The sequence below is a fragment of the Dermacentor andersoni genome, chromosome 3 (assembly GCF_023375885.2).
Source record: "Dermacentor andersoni chromosome 3, qqDerAnde1_hic_scaffold, whole genome shotgun sequence".
Taxonomy (NCBI): Eukaryota; Metazoa; Arthropoda; class Arachnida; order Ixodida; family Ixodidae; genus Dermacentor; species Dermacentor andersoni.
Window position 1 is genome coordinate 144,791,756 of NC_092816.1, and position 18,902 is coordinate 144,810,657.

The 18,902-nt window shown below is 47.5% G+C and overlaps 2 protein-coding genes across 2 annotated transcripts in view; both read right to left on the reverse strand.

The window, feature by feature from the left end:
• LOC126524989 (techylectin-5A-like) overlaps positions 1-16,261 on the reverse strand; it is a 54,668-nt gene extending 38,407 nt beyond the window's left edge. Inside the window, exon 1 of the mRNA XM_050173055.3 lies at positions 16,155-16,261. The gene's annotated coding sequence lies outside the window, so the exon portion shown is untranslated. The remainder of the gene's footprint in view (positions 1-16,154) is intronic.
• Positions 1-18,902, reverse strand: part of LOC126525100 (techylectin-5A-like) — a 278,225-nt gene that overhangs the window by 152,795 nt on the left and 106,528 nt on the right. The window lies entirely within an intron of this gene.

Consider the following 18,902-nt stretch of genomic DNA (forward strand, 5'->3'; position numbering starts at 1 on the left):
GAACACGCGGTAGCGATGTAACGATGACCAACGAACGTTTGATTACAGCGTTACGGAGCGGTCAGCTCTACAAGCTTCCAGGCGGAGAGCGACATGCGCTCTACACTCGCGGACAACTTTCTCTGTCTATGAAGGGAAAGCTACGGAGGCAAAGCGCGCACAAGTGAAAGTGCTTCTGAAGAAGGAGAATCCCTAATTTTTAATCAGCGTTAGAATATGCTGGCGAATACAAAATATAAACACCTTATTAGCAGCAGTTAAAAAAAATATGCAGATCCCATGCACTATGGGCATCGACGTAAGCGAAACTTTCCGCGCTGGATACTTTGATTGACGATAATTAGCGGTAATGTTGACGGCTAAAGCTTAATTTCTTCAACGTTTAGGCTAACACGAGAGTGGTGAGTTTATCTTAAGCGTTACCTTGCCTGCACCACTGCTGCTTGTCTGCGCAGTATACAGAATACACAGCGAGAGGTTGAAGTTGAACTTGAACTTGAAGTTTATGCTTATGCAAAACATAGCTACGTAAATGTATTATACAGACGAGGGTCCTAAAATATTAATACTGAAAATGGTACCCTCGGTTAGTAACTACAGCAGCATTGTAAAATGGTTGGCAGCATAACAGTAGATAGCATAATAGTATATTAGTTGCAAGAAAAGCAAATTATGATAACGAAAGAAAACCCTACAAACAAGGCTGATATAGATGTAGTGTAACAGAAATAACAACGGAAGCGACAAAAACTATAAAATTTTTGAAGGCAGAAGAGGGGAAAAAAAGAACGAACAAAGAGAAAGAAATGTGGCGCAGCGTGAACAGTGCAAAAAAAAGAAATAGAAGAACAGGTGATACTTATTATTTAGGTGACTTGTTATATTTTATAAGTATTGAAGGGTTCCGCGATTGTCATTGCCTCACATGGCACATCGCATTGTGGCAGAAGTATCAAACATGAACGGTATATGGGGCTGTTCGTGCCAAAAGTACACTCGGATTATGAGGCAAGCCGTAGTGGCGGACTCCAGATTAATTTCGACGCCATGATGTTTTTTAACGTGTCTCAAAATCTAAGTGCACGTGCGTTCTCTATTTCGCCGGCTCACGCAATTGCTTCTACCGCAATGGGGATCAAATCTACGACCTCTACCATTGCCATACCTCGTGCCGACCTCTACCATTGCAGTTTCTCCCGTCGCCTTTCCTCTCTTACTCGCGCCTGTCATCTATATACACGCTCTGAACTACGCGGTGCGCGCGACAGCAGCAGCCACAGTAGCCGACAGTAGCCCACAGTAGCCCACAGTAGCCCACAGTAGCCCACAGCAGCAGTGGGAAAGTCGAAGGAAGAGGCAAAGAAAGCTTTCCTTTATTAAGACGGGACACACTACTTAGTGTGAACGTTTACTTATTTTGCGGCTTTTCCGTTCCGCGTCCGGAGAAATGTGAAACTCGCATGTCGACTCTGAGTCGATTCAGCCTCTTCACCATGCAACCAAAAGCACTGTCAAACGCTGCCGGACTACTTCATGTGCAGCAGCCACGCCCCCCGCAGCTTAACCACAGAAAGTTGTCCGCGAGTATAGCTCGTTCAAGTCTGCCGATTGCTAGGTCCATTGGCGGGGCCGTCCTTTATGGACTCTGGAACGCCCACGCTAAGGAGAAAGAGAGAGGGGACGCTTGCCACGCTTGCGGTTGCCGCTTAGTATACAAACGATTTTGGGCCACAGACGGTGCGGCGACCGTCGCGTGAGCAAGCCTCCTTTCCCAAGGCTAGCGTCCCGAGCGGCGTGCGCCGCTGCGACCACGATCGAAACGTTTGAAAAAATTCGAGAGCTGCCATAGCGCCATCCAATGGAGGAGCACGCGTAAGCAATGACTCGATCGGACAGTTCTTGCAGATGACGTCCACTGCCAGTTTTCGATGTCTCGCTCTGTCTTCAAGGAGCTGTTCATCACTCAAGTAGCGCAATATCCACTTGTTTGGGATGATAAATGAAATAATCTCGCAACAAAAATAAGAGGAGAATTCCTTGGGAAGAAATTACGCACTGAAGCTGAAGGTACTCGTCGTCGCAAGTGACGCGTGCTTCCATGAAATAAATAATATGCGTCGCTCTGCTATCGCAAACACCAGAGACCAGTGGACCTGGGGGAAGGCCAGTAAAGTAGTGCCCAACCGCACAATTAGTCTAACTTTTGCTGGGCTTCCCTCAGCTCCGCTGGTGTCTGGTGTTTGCGATAGCAAAGTCACGCATAATTATTTTTTTTCCAATGCGAGAAAGAAGGCCGCCGAAGCGAGCGCGCGGGTTTTTTCGGAGAGCAATGACGTTACACCACCTGTGTCTTCACCGCGCCACTCCTCCTCCGCTAATAAAAATTCGAATAAAAGAGGTCGCAGTTTCACCCGAACAGCGAAACATCGATTGCGATAGCAAATTTGTAGACAGCTATACGAAGTAAGGATAGTAGATTTATCAGGCGTATAAACTTGGAGAAATTCGCTTACTAAATGAATTAACGAGCATGATGTCAACCCACTCAAGCAAACACGAACACCTTACACTCGATGTGCGCGGACACTCGATGTCGAAACGCTGATGTGAAAGAGCGCAACAGCAGATCAAGCGAAGTGACCTGTTTGTCGCTTCAACGCCAGAGCGGTGCGAACAAAGCGTACGCAAAGGTATGAGCCTTCTGCAGATCCCTTTTAACATACGGCGCGTGCGACCGCACGCAATCGTGCAAAGTGCGCACTTGTTGGAGGAGTCCAAGCCGTCCCCTTCACTCTTGCGTTGTCTCGCCGCTTTCCTCGCTGTCGCGCCTGGTCGCGATGTACGCATTTGCTGCCTGAGCACAACGCGCCCTCCTCCCTCCCTCCTTTCCTCCCATCCCCCCCCCCCGGCCTTTCGCGCGACGGAAGACGGCGCGCTTACTCTCCGCTTTCCTGCTTTTCGCGCACCAGATTGAGCCGTGGACGTTCGCTTCTCTCGCGTGCTTTCACTTTCGCATACAGAATACGGTGCGCGGCGACGGTGTTATCGCTTCATAATGCTAGCAGAACAAGGAAAAGAGCTCATAGTACTAGAAATAAAGCTTAGAACAGAAAGCTGAGCTAGTTGGTTATGAATTTGCTAATTGGTTATGCTTATGAATGCTAGTTCGTTATGGTTATGAGTTAGTTGAATATGAATCCTTACCAACTAGCACAGCTTCCTGTTGTTCTAAGGTCTTATCGCTCTTGGACTTTGTATGGAACATCACGGCGACGGTAAAAATAAGTCTTGATTGTCCATATATAATGAACATTTGTTAATAAGAACTCTGTTAAGCCGAATTCTCGCATATAATGAAAAACATGGGAATGTTTTTGGGTTTTTCAGACTCAATGCAAAAAATGCGCGCAGTTTGCACTAGTGGTGCAAGGCTGTGGTCAACAGCAGAGCTTGTGATCACCTAGCTTCTGCGGGGCTTGCCTAATTTGTTTGTAGGCTTTGCGAGGTTATGCTAAGTTGTTCGTAGGCTTCGCAAAGTCGTTTCTCGGTTTTGCGATGTTAAGGTAGGCTTGGCTAAGTTGTTTCTAAGTTTTGGGAGGTTATGCTAGCTTTGGCTAAGTCGTGTCTACGTTTTGCGAGGTTATGCTAGGCTTGGCTAAGTCGTTTCAGGCGGGTATACAAAGCTATTTGTAGTGCTAAATTAGGGTAACTTGCCTTTAAAAAACGGGTCACGGCAAGTCTGCATCATCATCATCATCATCAGCAGCAGCAGCAGCAGCAGCAGCCTGGTTATGCCCACTGCAGGGCAAAGGCCTCTCCCATACTTCTCCAACTACCCCGGTCATGTACTAATTGTGGCCATGTTGTCCCTGCAAACTTCTTAATTTCATCCGCCCACCTAACTTTCTGCCGCCCTCTGCTACGCTTTCCTTCCCTTGGAATCCATTCCATAACTCTTCATGAAAATCGGTTATCTTCCCTCCTCATTAAATGTCCTGCCCATGCCCGTTTTCTTTTCTTGATTTCAACTAAGATATCCTTAACTCGCGTTTGTTCCCTCACCCAATCTGCTCTTTTCTTATCCCTTAACGTTACACCTATCATTCTTCTTTCCATAGCTCGTTGCGTCGTCCTCAATTTAAGTAGAACCCTTTTTGTAAGCCGCCAGGTTTCTGCCCCGTACGTGAGTACTGGTAAGACACAGCTGTTATAAACTTTTCTCTTGAAGGATAATGGCAACCTGCTGTTCATGATCTGAGAATGCCTGCCAAACGCAACCCAGCCCATTCTGATTCTTCTGATTATTTCAGTCTCATCATCCGGATCCGCAGTCACTACCTGTCCTAAGTAGAGGTATTCCTTTACCACTTCCAGTGCCTCACTACCTATTGTAAACTGCTGTTCCTTTCCGAGACTGTTAAACATTACTTTAGTTTTCTGCAGATAAATTTTTAGACCCGCCTTTCGGCTTTGCCTCTCCAGGTCAGTGAGCATGCATTGGAGTTGGTCCCCTGAGTTAATAAACAAGGCAATATCATCAGCGAATCGCAAGTTACTAAGGTATTCTTCATTAACTTTTATCCCCAATTCTTCCCAATCCAGGTCTCTGAATACCTCCTGTAAACATGCTGTGAATAGCATTGGAGAGATCGTATCTCCCTGCCTGACGCCTTTCATTATTGGGATTTTGTTGCTTTCTTTATGGAGGACTACGGTGGCTGTGGAGCCGCTATAGATATATTTCAGTATTTTTACATACGGCTCGTCTACACCCTGATTCCGTAATGCCTCCATGACTGCTGAGGTTTCGACAGAATCAAACGCTTTCTCGTAATCAATGAAAGCTGTATATAAGGGTTGGTTATATTCCGCACATTTCTCTATCACCTGACTGATAGTGTCAATATGGTCTATTGTTGAGTAGCCTTTACGGAATCGTGCCTGGTCCTTTGGCTGACGAAAGTCTAAGGTGTTCCGTATTCTATTTGCAATTACCTTAGTAAATACTTTGTAGGCAACGGACAGTAAGCTGATCGGTATATAATTTTTCAAGTCTTTGGAGTCCCCTTTCTTATGGATTAGGATTATTTTAGCGTTTTTCCAAGATTCCGCTACGCTCGAGGTCATGAGGCATTGCGTATACAGGGTGGCCAGTTTCTCTGGAACAATCTGCCCACCATCCTTCAACAAAACTGCTGCTACCTGATCCTCCTCAGCTGCCGTCCCCCTTTGCATATCTCCCAAGGCTTTCTTTAGTTCTTCCGGCGTTACCTTTGGGATTTCGAATTCCTCTAAACTATTTTCTCTTCCATTATCGTCGTGGGTGCCACTGGTACTGTATAAATCTCTATAGTCCTCAGCCACTTGAATTATCTCATCCATATTAGTAACGATACTGCCGGCTTTGTCCCTTAACGCATACATCTGATTCTTGCCAATTCCTAGTTTCTTCTTTAGGCACTGTTTTTAGGCTTCCGCCGTTCCTGAGAGCATGTTCAATTCTATCCATATTACACTTCCTTATGTCAACTGCCTTACGCTTGTTGATTAACTTCGAAAGTTCTGCCAGTTCTATTCTAGCTGTAGGGTTAGAGGTTTTTTTTTCATACATTGGCGTTTCTTGATCAGATCTTTCGTCTCCTGCGATAGTTTACTGGTATCCTGCCTAACGGAGTTACCACCGACTTCCATTGCACACTCCTTAATGATGCCCACAGCATTGTCGTTCATTGCTTCAACACTAAGGTCCTCTTCCTGAGTTAAAGCCGAATACCTGTTCGGTAGCTTGATCTGGAATTCCTCTATTTTCCCTCTTACCGCTAACTCATTGATCGGCTTCTTATGTACCAGTTTCTTTCCTTCCCTCCTCAGGTCTAGCCTAATTCGAGTTCTTACCATCCTGTGGTCACTGCAGCGCACCTTGCCGAGCCCGTTCACATTTTGTATGATGCCAGGGTTAGCGCATAGTATGAGGTCTATTTTATTTGTAGTCTCGCCGTTCGGGCTCCTCCACGTCCACTTTCGGCTATCCCGCTTACGGAGGAAGGTATTCATTATCCTCATATTATTCTGTTCCGCAAACTCTACTAATAACACCCCCGTGCTATTCCTAGTGCCTCTACCATATTCCCCCACTGCCTTGTCTCCAGCCTTCTTCTTGCCTACCTTGGCATTAAAGTCGCCCATTAGTATGGTGTATTTAGTTTTCACTCTACCCATCGCCGATTCCACGTCTTCATAGAAGTTTTCTACTTCCTGGTCATCATGACTGGATGTAGGGGCGTAGACCTGTACAATCATCATTTTGTACCTCTTATTAAGTTTAACAACAAGACCTGCCACCCTCTCGTTAATGCTATAGAGTTCCTGTATGTTACCAACTATATTCTTATTAATCAGGAATCCGACTCCTAGTTCTCTTCTTTCCGCTAAGCCCCGGTAGCACAGGACGTGCCCGCTTTTTAGCACTGTATATGAGTCTTTTGGCCTCCTAGCTCCACTGAGCCCTATTATATCCCATTTACTGCCCTCTAATTCCTCCAATAGCACTGCTAGACTCGCCTCACTAGATGACATTCTAGCGTTAAACGTTGCCAGGTTCATATTCCAATGGCGGCCTGTCCGGAGCCAGTGATTCTTAGCACTCTCTGCTGCGTCGCAGGTCTGACCGCCGCCGTGGTCAGTTGCTTCGCAGCTGCTGGGGACTGAGGGCCGGGGTTTGATTGTTGTCTTCATATAGGATGTTGTGGCCAAGTACTGCACCAGGGTGGCCAATCCTGCTCTGGTGAGGGAGTGCGTTGCATTTCTGGTCACCGGGATCAGGCCACACTCCAGGCCTGTTTGTGCAATTTTATCAACATGCGGATTTCTTTTTTTTTAATCCGGTGGAAAATTGCCGGCACCAGGATTCGAACCACAGACCTCTTTGCACGCGAGGCGGGTGTTCTACCTCTACGCCACCGCTGCACTCTTACAAGTATTACGCAAGTCTTACACACCTTCATCTCTTCGTGCTTGGTAGCGCCGGGGAAGGCTTCGCGAAGCACTTGTAAGGCCAAATTCCGCTGCTCAAATTCGCACACAGAGTTCATGGTAGAAAAGCTCACGTTGAATCAAAGTCGGTTACAAACGCGACAGCTGTTTCCAAACACTATGCCCAGCAATTCCTCCTGGAATAGGTCGTTCGCACCCTCCATGTCTCCGTGGGCTTGACGCTGGAAGTTTTCGAGTAGTCGCAGGCCGGGATCACTTTCTTGGCGACGTCGAGAATTCAGGCGCGAACTCTCATGTTTCCCGGACTGAATCTCGGGATCCTCGACTCGTCGTTGTCTCTTAGCCGCAGCTTCGGCACGGTGCTCCGGTTCAGCTCGGAGATGACGCGTCGCTTCTCGTTTAGCACTACGGCACTCTTCTTGGTAATCAGCTTCTTTGGACGTCCAGACTTTCTTCGGTCTTCCCATGGCAGCAACACGTCGCACGTACGTAGGCGAGAGGTGTGTCGCGGCGCCGGCTGGTCCGGGGTTTTACTCGCTTGTGACATCACAACTCCGCCCTACGTGAGTGGGGTGCGAGGAGGTTATGTGGTTCGATACTCTCGCAAGTTGTTGCTAGCCAACGCGACGCGGCGCACAGCTGGTCTGAGTTTTCTGGTAACACTATACCGCGCAACTAAAAGCTTAAACAGCTCCGCTGTTAAGAACATCGGCTTAAGACGAACTGTCTCAGACGTACTCTTCGGCTAAGCCGAACATACGAAGTGACCGCCATCCAGGGCAAAGCGCATCCAGGCACTCTACTGGAAGTCTGCGGGGCAGATCGACCTTGGAGAGAGGCGAAAACAAGAGGATGAAACAAGGAAACTCACAGTGATGTTTGACTTCGTGAACGCGAGTGATGGAAGCGCATGGGTGCCTCGTTGCGCTTAGACGCCTACACTGTCCGCATCGCAGATCGTACTCAAATACAGGTGTCGTGCGGCCGCACTTACGCAGCAGCACGCGCCGAGGCAGAACGCCACCTTGTAAACATTCGCTTATTAACTAAATTAACAAGCGTGGTGTCAGCGCGCACAGCCAAACATGAACACATCACACTCAATGACCGCGGACGCTCGCTGCCAAAACTCTGGCGTGAGGAATCGCAGAAGCAATAGCGAGCGAAATCACCTTCCAGCTGCCTATCACTTCAACGCAAACTGAGCAGCGAGGACATAGCGCACGCGAAGGTACGAGACATCGGCCCACCGAGACTGTGCCTAAAGCAGATCACTTTCAAGATAAAGCCCGCACGACCGCGCGTGTCCGAAGTACAGCATCCTCATCTCTCCCCTCCCTTAGCGTCATGCGTTCAACGGAAGACGGCGTGCTTCCTAACCCCCTATCCTCCCTTGCGCACGCGAAATTGAGCTGCCGTCGTCTGCTCACCGTCACCGTCACGCCCAACAGACAGCGTACGGCGTGCGAGGGCGATATCACTCCAAGACGAAGCCCGTACGTCCGTATCGCAAACAAAACCTATAGGAACTGCTTGAGGAGCTCAACCTAGCGCCCCTAACCCTACCTCCTCCTCCGCGACACTTCACCTCATTTCTCCTTTTTATATTAAGTTTTGTATGAAGCTCAGCTAAACAAATGCGTTTTATGTCTTTTACCGTTTTGAAGTTAGATAGTTTAATGTACGTGATCATGCTGCCAATTATTCTTCTGATAAGACGAACAAATTGCCGCACGTCCTTCTCTTGCAAGAAACACTTAGTGAGAAGGTAAATTTAACGGGCTACCGTTCGGTTAGCCAAAAAGGAGAAAATGGCAGAGGTATCGCCACATTCGTCAGGAAAGGCATCTCTTTTCAGGACCACGAAGTCAAAACTTGTAACTCGGATAAGAAATCCGGTCTCGAGGCACAGTTAATTGAAATCATCCCCCACGGGAAAATCCGACGTAACATTTTCATTCTCAACTTGTACAGCTCTCCTTCCGCTCATAAGCATAATCTCCGCTCACTACTAAATAGGGTCGCAACCACTGCGAAATCGCAGCCCTTAATGGTCGCAGGAGATTTCAATGCTCCCCACCCGGCTTGGGGTTGTGTAACACGAACAAAGAAAGAAAGGGGCCAACCTAGTCGCAGCGTGTACAGACCTAAGCCTGACGCTGGTCCCGGACCCACGTTTCCCCACGAGCCTGGGAAACTCGGTCGCCAGAGACACGACTCCTGATCTCAGCTTCCCTAGAAAGGCTGTGGCCACGTGGTCCAACTTACAGGAGAACTTGGGGAGCGACCACTACATAATAGAACTCAGGATAGAAATTATAGCAGCTCCTCCCAAAACCTATAAATACACAGACTGGGACCTTTTTAGGAAAATAAGAGGTGAAGATGAGGCAGTATACGACACGTTCAGTGAACTGCTTGTACAGATACAGATGGATGTCGAGAAGGCCACCAAGGAAATAGTTACGGATTTTGATGCCCCAGGGATGGACGCAAGATTAGCACATCTAGTGGAAGCCAAGCGCTCTCTCCTCGATAGATGGAAGACAGAAAGACTCAATCGCAGGCTACGGAAAAAGATCGCGGAGCTCAGTAAACTCATTGAGGAACATTGCTCCGAACTTAATAAACAGCAATGGAGAGACGCCTGCTCGGCAGCGGATGGAAAAATGCGCGAAGGAGGCAAATGGACCCTCTTCAAACATCTCTTAGAAGATGGACAATTCAAATGTAATCAGAGACTAGTCATAGACCGATTCATTAATAAGGAAAAATGGAAGGCATCTCAGAGGCCTCCATATTTCGGAAACTAGCGAACAAATACCTTCCAATTGGCCAAAGCCCAGGTTCTCCCCTCCCTCAGTATGAGGGCGCGCCTGCCCCAGATCTGGACGTAGCCTTCTTGGAAGCTGAGATCAGGGAAGTGCTGCACAATTTAAACGGAAGGTCTGCCCCAGGCCCCGACGGAGTTACAAACCGGCTCTTAAGAAATGTGGACGACAAAGCAATTCAAGCTTTAGTGAAGGAGATAAATGAGGTATGGGAGGAGGGCGTTGTACCGGAGAGTTGGAAGAAGGCCACAGTGGTCTTAATCCCCAAGCCAGGTAAATCACCCCACTTGGAGAACCTCCGTCCTATCTCCCTTACTTCTTGAATTAGCAAAGTAGCGGAACATGCAGTGCAAAACAGGATATCGAGACATATTGAGCGCAACGAACTATTCCCCTATAATATGGTTGGTTTCAGGCCCTTGCTTTCAACGCAGGATGTCATGCTCCTGCTCAAAACATAAATAATCGACTCTGAAAGCAAAGATGTAAAAGGGGTCCTTGCACTGGATCCATCGAAGGCATTTGATAATATTGCACATGACTATATCCTTCAGGAGATATCGGCCTTGAACTTAGGAGTTAAATCCTTCTCCTTCGTTGCATCCTTCCTAGAGAGCAGGACGGCGGCCATAAAGTTGAGGCAATCAGTCTCGGAATATTTCACGCTCGGAAACAGGGGTACTCCCCAAGGGGCAGTTATCTCACCCCTTCTGTTTAATATAGCAATGCGCAAGTTGTCGGAAAGGCTTGCAGCAATTCCTTGCGTAGGTCATGCATTCTATGCTGACGATATTACAATCTGGTGCCCTGGAGGATCGGAGGCTACGGTTGAACAAGCTCTACAGGAGGCTCTGGATGTTGCAGAGTCTTTCTTGCAAGGTACGGGACTGGCACTCTCGTGCTAGGGGACTCACCCCACTCGATCAGGTGCCCATTAGCGTTCGTACCAGAGATGGGCACACCATCCCGAGAGTAGACTCTATCAAAATACTAGGGCTTTCAATAAACTCAAGGGGATGCAACGCTAAGACTATAGCCCAACTCACTACGAAAACTGAGAACATTATTAGATTAATTATGAGAGTGTCCAACAAGAAAGGCGGCATAGGCGAGAATATACTCCTTAGGGCTCACCATGCTTTCCTCATCAGCCATGTCATTTACATAGTCGCGGCCCTCCATTGAACGAAAACGGAAATGAATAAATTAGACACGCTTATGCGCAAAAGTACCCAAAAGGGTGATCGGCGTGCCAATCACGGCTAGCACAGAGAAACTCATGACATTAGGAGTACATAACACAACTTCGGAATTAATAGAAGCACAAAGATCAGCAAAAATTATTAGATTATCAAGCTGCAAAGCAGGCAGAAGACTTCTGGATGCGGCAGGCCTCCGTCCTAACTTCAATCAGGGAAATACCACGCAACTTGATATTCAGACAAGGAACTCCTTTATTGTAGACCCTTTTCCAAAAAAATGTACACCCCCAACACAATAAAGGTCGAAGGTTAGCGAGGGCTAGAACTTTCTTAAAGAACATATCCGGAACGGAGACCTTTGTTGACGCGGCGCGACACGCCAGTTCTCCGTAGCCATAGTCAATGACAAGGGAGAACTCCTCTCGGCAGCCTCGCTGAAAACCTCCTCGGTCGATGTGGCGGAACAGGCTGCTATAGCTCTCGGATTACTGGACTCAAAACACACTACGGTGCACACAGACTCCCGAGCAGCCGTCAGAGCGTTCACATCGGGATTGATAGCCAAAGAAGCAGCAAGGAAGCGGCAAACACCCCTCTGACATTGTTCACCACATAGTCTGGTTCCCAGCTCACATGCGACTAGACGTATTACCGGGTCACCTGAACCCCAATGAGATAGCCCACGACCTTGCGCGAGGTTTCGTATGCCGCGACGGGATGGTGTCTCGGGTGAGTTCGGGAGAGCTCGTCCACAGTAATCCACTGGTTACTTTTCATGAAATCACATCTCATTACAGAGGGAATAGGCAGAATTTTCCTTTCCCCCATCATAAGCTCAACAGGTCACAAGCTAGCACGCTCCGCATGCTCCAGACGGGGTCCTACCCCTCTAGGGGCTTTTTGAACATGCTCCACCCGGACATCGGTCCACTCTGCCCAGATTGTGGCACTGAATTTAGCTCATTAAATCACATGCTCTGGCAGTGCCCTGTGTTACAGCATTTTAGCCGAGAAGAAGACTGGACGAAGGCCGTCACATACCCAAAACAAGAAGTCCAGCTCCTGGCTGTCCAGAGGGCCCGTGAACGAGCGGAGAGGCATGGCCTCTCTGTTCCGACATGGGACTAGCCAACGGCTGGGTAGGGACCTGCAGGCCCCCGCTTAGCTCCTCAGGACCCCAATAAAGTCGTTTGCTGCTGCTCCTGCTGTCATGCTCCATCCGAGATCCTCTTAAAGGGAGTCTACTGTAATTGCTATCGCAATAAAACTTGTAGAAGGAGTTCGACACAAAGTATCTTTATTTTCTGTAAGGTTTACGTGCGCGAAAGCGGAGCACCAACCTCATACATGCATGAAACCCACTGCTCAAGCGCACCAAAACATGGAAAGCTGGAGCAAGGCGCCGCTCTTGAAGACCGCTGGAACCCACGGCTCACGGGAGCTTTCCGCAAGCAACACTGAGCATCAAAGCGGCACGTGTCGCACCAAAACGGCGCATTGTGAAACGAAGCTGCGTGATTGCGCTGCGTTGCCACTCAGCCGCCGCGACCAACGCCGCGCCACAGCTTAAATGTGAAACAAGCTAAAGTGGGAGCTTTCGCTCGGGCCCAACAACGACGCGGCCTATTCAAATACATGTAAAACGCAAAACGTTTTTCGGAGATAACCCCCGGAACGATTTTAATGAAATTTGCTGCATTTGAGAGAGAAAGATAAATTATAGTGACTGTTGGAAGCGGAATTTTGATTTTCAAATATTCTACCGTTTGAAAAAAAAATAGAAGCACGATGTTTCCAAATTCATAGCTCGGCATCAAGAAAAGATATCGCGGTTCTGTAAACTGCATCGATTAGATCATTCAAAGCGGACAAATTCGATATGTCATTTTACATCTTACATGAACTTGTTACGTTAGTTACAAGGGTTCTGCAAAGCTGTATTTCCATATTACTAAATTTTTTTATATTCATGTGCAAAAAATCAATTTTGCCCTTTTTAGATGTACTGTTAGATGCAATTCACAGAATTGTATTATCATTTTTCGTTGTTGAGCTATAGAGTTGTAAACTTGATAGTGTCTTCTTTTGAAAATTTTTGGTTCTTGCCAATTTTTAACAAGGAATTTACAACCTAACTCAATAATTCAAAAGCAACCGTCACCAGATATGTAGTTTTTCTTTTATATGCAACACACCTCCTCAAATTTCGTGTGGTGGTTGCCGAGAAAAACGAGTTCTCCTTTTACATGTATTATGTACCCGAGCTACAGCGTCCTCCTAATGGACGGAATTTCTGTCAACCCCTGGACCAGCACAGAGAAAGACACTGACGCGCTCGCGTCAGCTTCTTTCTCGCCGGAAAGGGGAAGGAACGAATAGACACACGAAGCTCAATTGTCCCCCTCGCTGAAGGGAGACAGCACTCGCGAGCCTACGTATCGATCAGAGCGTCAAGCGTGCTGTGGAGAAGGAGGTTAGGATGCGCGCACCAAGTCTAAGACGTAGCAGCCTCTCCAAGGCCTTTTTCAGCGGTTACGGGCGGGACGGCGTACTTGAAACGTCCGGGCTTGCGCCGTGGCTTTGGCACGGTGGCAGAAATTGTCCGCCACACAGCCCAGTCGTAACAGTGTAGAAATCGGTTGTTTGTGGCCGATAGCGCGATTCTAACCCTTGATCTAAATTACTCAATTAGGCGGCCATTAGTCCTACAAGGAAATAACATAATTCATTAAATAACTAACATAATTACCCTTATTTACATCATAGTTATTTACTTTATGGAACATATTTTAATTAACTAAATATGCAGGTGAGTTCGCAAGGCGTATCCACTTAGAACGAATTCTCAGTGCTGCTTCACTTTTAAGATATGATAGGAAGATTTAAGATAGGAAATGCATTGGCGTTCCAGTTACTTCTTTTAGGAAAGCGCTGTTTTATGCATTGAAGCACAAAAGTGACTGAAACACCAATGCGTTTCGTCGGACACCTTTTGTTTTTCAGAACCAATCATCCCAATTCAACGCGGAAGGCACTACGAAGAGTCGTACATGATGCACGAACTGATTGTTACTGCAGCCGAAGCTTTTCATAACTGCTTTTTTAATGACCCTGACTACTGGGGCTGCGAACAACAATCAGGAATGACCTCGGATTCACCGCAGCGGAGATGCTCTACGTGTCATCGATCCGCGTTCCAGGCCAGTTTTTCGGCACTAAGCAAGGCACACGCAGCGCTTAGGGAGGCTACATTTCTGGCTCGATCAGCTTCGACCTACGCCGCCACGTATCGCCCGCGGGCAGCCTGTGTTTAGTTTCCCAACGATGTACACAACCAAGCACGTTCTTCTGCGACGCGTCTCTATCAATCCACGAAAAATCTACGAAAGGAAAACTTTCAAGATTGACGTTCACGGAAAAGAAGAGGCAGTGTCGTGAGACCGCGTGAATCAAGTTTATCTTGAACAATAACTCTTCATGCCTTCCATCATTCACACCTAATTGTCCTATTGGTTTCCTTGTCACAGGCTGCTGTGCGCCTCCCCCCCCCCCACTCCCCAGTAGCTTGACAACGACTGGTTGCTAGCTGTAGACAGTATCGTCAATAATGTGCTCCATTTCACTCATTACCTCTTCTTCCTCAATCATATGTTTTATATAGTTCTTCCACTGATGAGGACTCTTTTGTGCTATGGCATGTACAACATGTTCCTTCAGCTTTTTCAATTTCAATGCGTGGTGCGCAAAATCAACAAAATGCATCATATCAGCATTGAGATGGCGTTGATATGGGGGCAGCCTTAAAACGAGGTGCTCAGCAGCGGCAGCAATGCATTCTACATAGTATGTGTTCGCATCAGCTTTAACAGTCTCAGTAAGTTTTATTAACTCTGCCTTTACCATATCGCTCTAAAAGGAACTTCCTTTTGTGAAAACAACGCTTGCATTTCCTTTTCAGCGCTACTTATGCGGGAAACTTTTCTTCCCTCCCGAGTAGTACGGCACATTGTCGTCACATTTCCCGGAGTAAGGCGTGGTAGTAGTGTTTCTTGGAATGATTTGCCATAGTGGGGCCCATCCATCTCTTCGTGGTAGTCTCCTGTTCTCTTTTTCCTATGAGATATTGCTCTGACACCTTGCACAAAGGCGCTCTTGTTCCCGCACTGCATCAAAATCAATCGGGTCCCCTTACCAGTTAGGTTCTGTAGGAACAGCTGAGAGAACGGCCCACTTTGCTTGTTTGGCAGTGCTCACACTCTCGTGGACCCACACATTATCTGCGCTGTGTCCTAAGTTAACCCACATTTCATGAAGGCAGGAAACTGTGCCGACCTTGGCGCCGCGATTCTCTAATTTACCGCCAGTACCTGCGCCTGCACTGAACTGTGTGCGTATATTCTCAATAAGGAGGGTGTAGCCGGACCGTTTCTTAAAGCGAAAACCTATCTTGATCAGCATGAGAGGCATTGTTGCTGGTTAAACTAAACGCAGCGTTTCATCTTCATTGAAGTTAGAGGCAAGCTTCAGCGTAATCGGGATTTTGTTCCTTTTGAAGTAGTCATGTACTACTTGTCGTAGCATGCTCATGTGGAAATCGTCCAGTTTCCTTTTCCGTTCGCGAGCTCTGCCGCCACGGGAAAGCCTCTTTAGAGACGCCACCTCACCGTTTCTTTCGTGTTAGGAAACCCACTGATGCAGGAGCGTTCACTGGCGTTTGTGAGGAAGGCGGTTCTCTTCATGACAGCGTTTAATACTGGCGTCCTTACCAAGTTCCTTTTTGACCGCACCAAACAAATTTAGCTTGCTTGCTTCTTGCTTCTTGCTTCTTTTGGAAAATACTGGATCTTTAACATGTAGCGCTCCGGAGATTCATCCGACGCCCTTTCAACGGTCAGCACGTATCGAACTAGGGCGCAGTAGCAAATGATTACCGCTGTGAACAATTTCGCTTTTATATCATTCTGCACTTTCAACGCATCATCGGCCTAATGGTGTGGCCAAAGGCAAGAAGGGATGGACGCGAAACTTTTGCGCCACTTAAGCGTCAGATCTGGTTAAAATAAAGATACCCCTAATTTTCTTTTGCCATATCCTTCAATCAACGGAAAAATTCATCTTCGCCACTTACCCAAAAGCTGCAAGACAACGGTAAATTCTAGAACAAGAAGAGCTGTACCGGCAGCTTTCGTATGCACGGTGTGTGGCTTGACACGAAATTGGAGTTTTCCGAAAACAAAGGATTGAAGTGGCTTTTCACGACAAGCTCCTCTTATTATTATTAGTTTTTTTTTGCCGTCTGATACCATTGTCAGGTGCAGACGCGATGCCACGCGTAAGAAGCCTCCCAGGGATATCGTTGGCTAAAATACCGTAACAGAGACATTACAACGAGCCATCCATCACCATCGTCCTCACAAAGGATCGAATGCTGTTCTCGGCACCTTTCAGGCACAATAGGAATACACGGCTTCAAGTTCTCTTCGGTAAACAAAAGTATTGCAGTACCATGCGCCTGACTTATCGCGATGATTTATTTCTATGAAGTTATTCGATAAATTTCAAATAACGACGAAGAAAAAATTTACAGACGATAACGATGCCCCCTAACGGGAAATTTCAGCCAGGTCTAAACAACTCAACAAAAGACCTATACTCAGAGCTCAAACATTACACATATTAGGTGTTTACAGGCAAGGTAATGGTCGCAACAACCGATCTAAAGAACGCACTAAGACAAACTACCCACGGCGTAGCTGGCATAATCAATAAAGTAGCCAATCGCAGACATGGCATGAAGGAACAATACCCACTAACTACGCTTGACTCGTGCCCTTATCGTCAGTACATTCACATACCCGGCACTTCATCTCAAGCTAACATCAACAGAAACAGTCCAAATAAAAGTAATACTATCGAAAGTGTACAAACAAGCCTTTAGCATTCCTCCAGTCACGTGAACAACGAACATTCTATCCCTCACCATCCACAACCCGGAAAACGAACTGAAGCACACCGACTTCCGCAAATCACCCGCCTCAATCTCACTAGAACAGGCAGAACCACTCTTCCAAGAGTGCAATGCGCAATGGTGATAATAAACACTAACTCCTCAAGTGCTAACATAAGCAAATAACGGTGGCCCCCTAGTTCCCGTAACATGCAACCTGGATATCACTTTGGCAGGAGGAAAGTACAAGCCAAAGCAATACAAAGCGGCTACGGCACTCTCTCCACTACTCGCTGGACAGATGCGTCCAAATGCTGTTGGAACTCGATTTAAGGAAGTGATGACCGCGCTCGAATTATTTCCTGAAATCAGGAAGTTTGTAAAATCGAGAAAAACATTTCGGTCCTTTGAAATCTAAAATTCTTACGTCGCGACACGCAAAAGCTACCGCGGCATTGTATTGTCGCTAATTCAGCCATCTGTCGCATAAACCATGAACTAATGAAAGCAACCACCATCGCCCCTTCCGAGGCGGTGTTGAGTCCGCTGTCCGGTGCATAAGCGCGGGGTTCAGCCTCGTCAAAATGAAGCTAGGGTGTGACTAGGGTGCCCAGATGTTTGAACGCGTTAGAGTTAGAGCGTACGTGCAAAGGAAGATCCGTCTGTGTCAAAATTAGAAAGCAACCACCCCTTTTTTTCCTTATTTATTTCAGCAAAAACTTCGTTATATTGAGTTCGGCTAAGTTAGTTTTGTTAATTCGGGTGGACGACAACAGTGAACCCTATGGGTACCTGCCGGGGAATGGAAATCGCTTCATGAGATCGACAACTTCGCAAAATCTCGTTTCGTTAGATCGAGTTTTAACTGTGCCCGAATGGGGAAAAAATGGTGATCAGCGTGGCAGAACACAGACAAGAGGAATGGCTATCGGCCTCCCTTCGTACGCAGAACGTCACCGCCGTAGAAGAGGCCGCCATTGATCTCGCTATCTCGGCATTGACACAGGACGAGGGAATATATATTCTTGCGGATTGTTAGCTCCAAGCCTACGCGAACGGCCATCTGCATAAAGTAACAAGCCAATATCCTCAACCGCCTTAACCAAATATCCCACACCACGATAACCTGGACACCGGGACACGACGCCGTCAGCGGAAACCATCATGCACACACAATAGCCTGAGGTCACTGCAACCGGGCACTGCAAGAGACGCCAGAATGTGCCAGCGTACAACCACTACAAGCTTACTATGAAATACTTAAGCAATGCCGCCTCTCGAGAAAAACTATCCTCTCACCGCACCCATCCCTCATCAGGGCTGAAGTCGCACCCTGGAGGCAACTCTAGACCAACACATATCCTCAACTCACGCTCCTCAACGTGATGCACCCCGCCGTTTATCAACCCTTTCGTCCTTTCCGTACAGAGCGAGCTACCCTGTACCACACCACATGGGGCTGTCCGAAAATCCCAAATTACTCCCACCAACAAAAACGCGACGGCGGACAAGCGGCTTCGGGCGTATGCTCATATTCAGACAATCGAAAATGAGTTCTGGCAACATGACAGGCTCATCGACGCAAGCCTCGACCAGCTTCTAATTTTACCTTGATCGGATTCTAGCAACAAGAGTGATGCGAGTGCCATTGACATGAGCGGAGTGGAAGAGCTCACGTGAATGTAAACACAGTCTCAGAAGCCACTGCACCATTGTGTTGTGTGCTTGTGTATATGTCCCGCACTTTTACTAATCCCACGCCATTGTAATTATTGAATGCCGAAGTTTTGTATGTCAAAGAAACTATATGATGAGGCATAGGCGGCGACTACGGGGAGGCTCCAGAGCCCGAGCCCCCTCCGGCGAATTCCGGGGTGGAGGGGGTGGGGGGGTGAGGCCCCCCCCCTTGATCGGTACCATAGCCTCCTT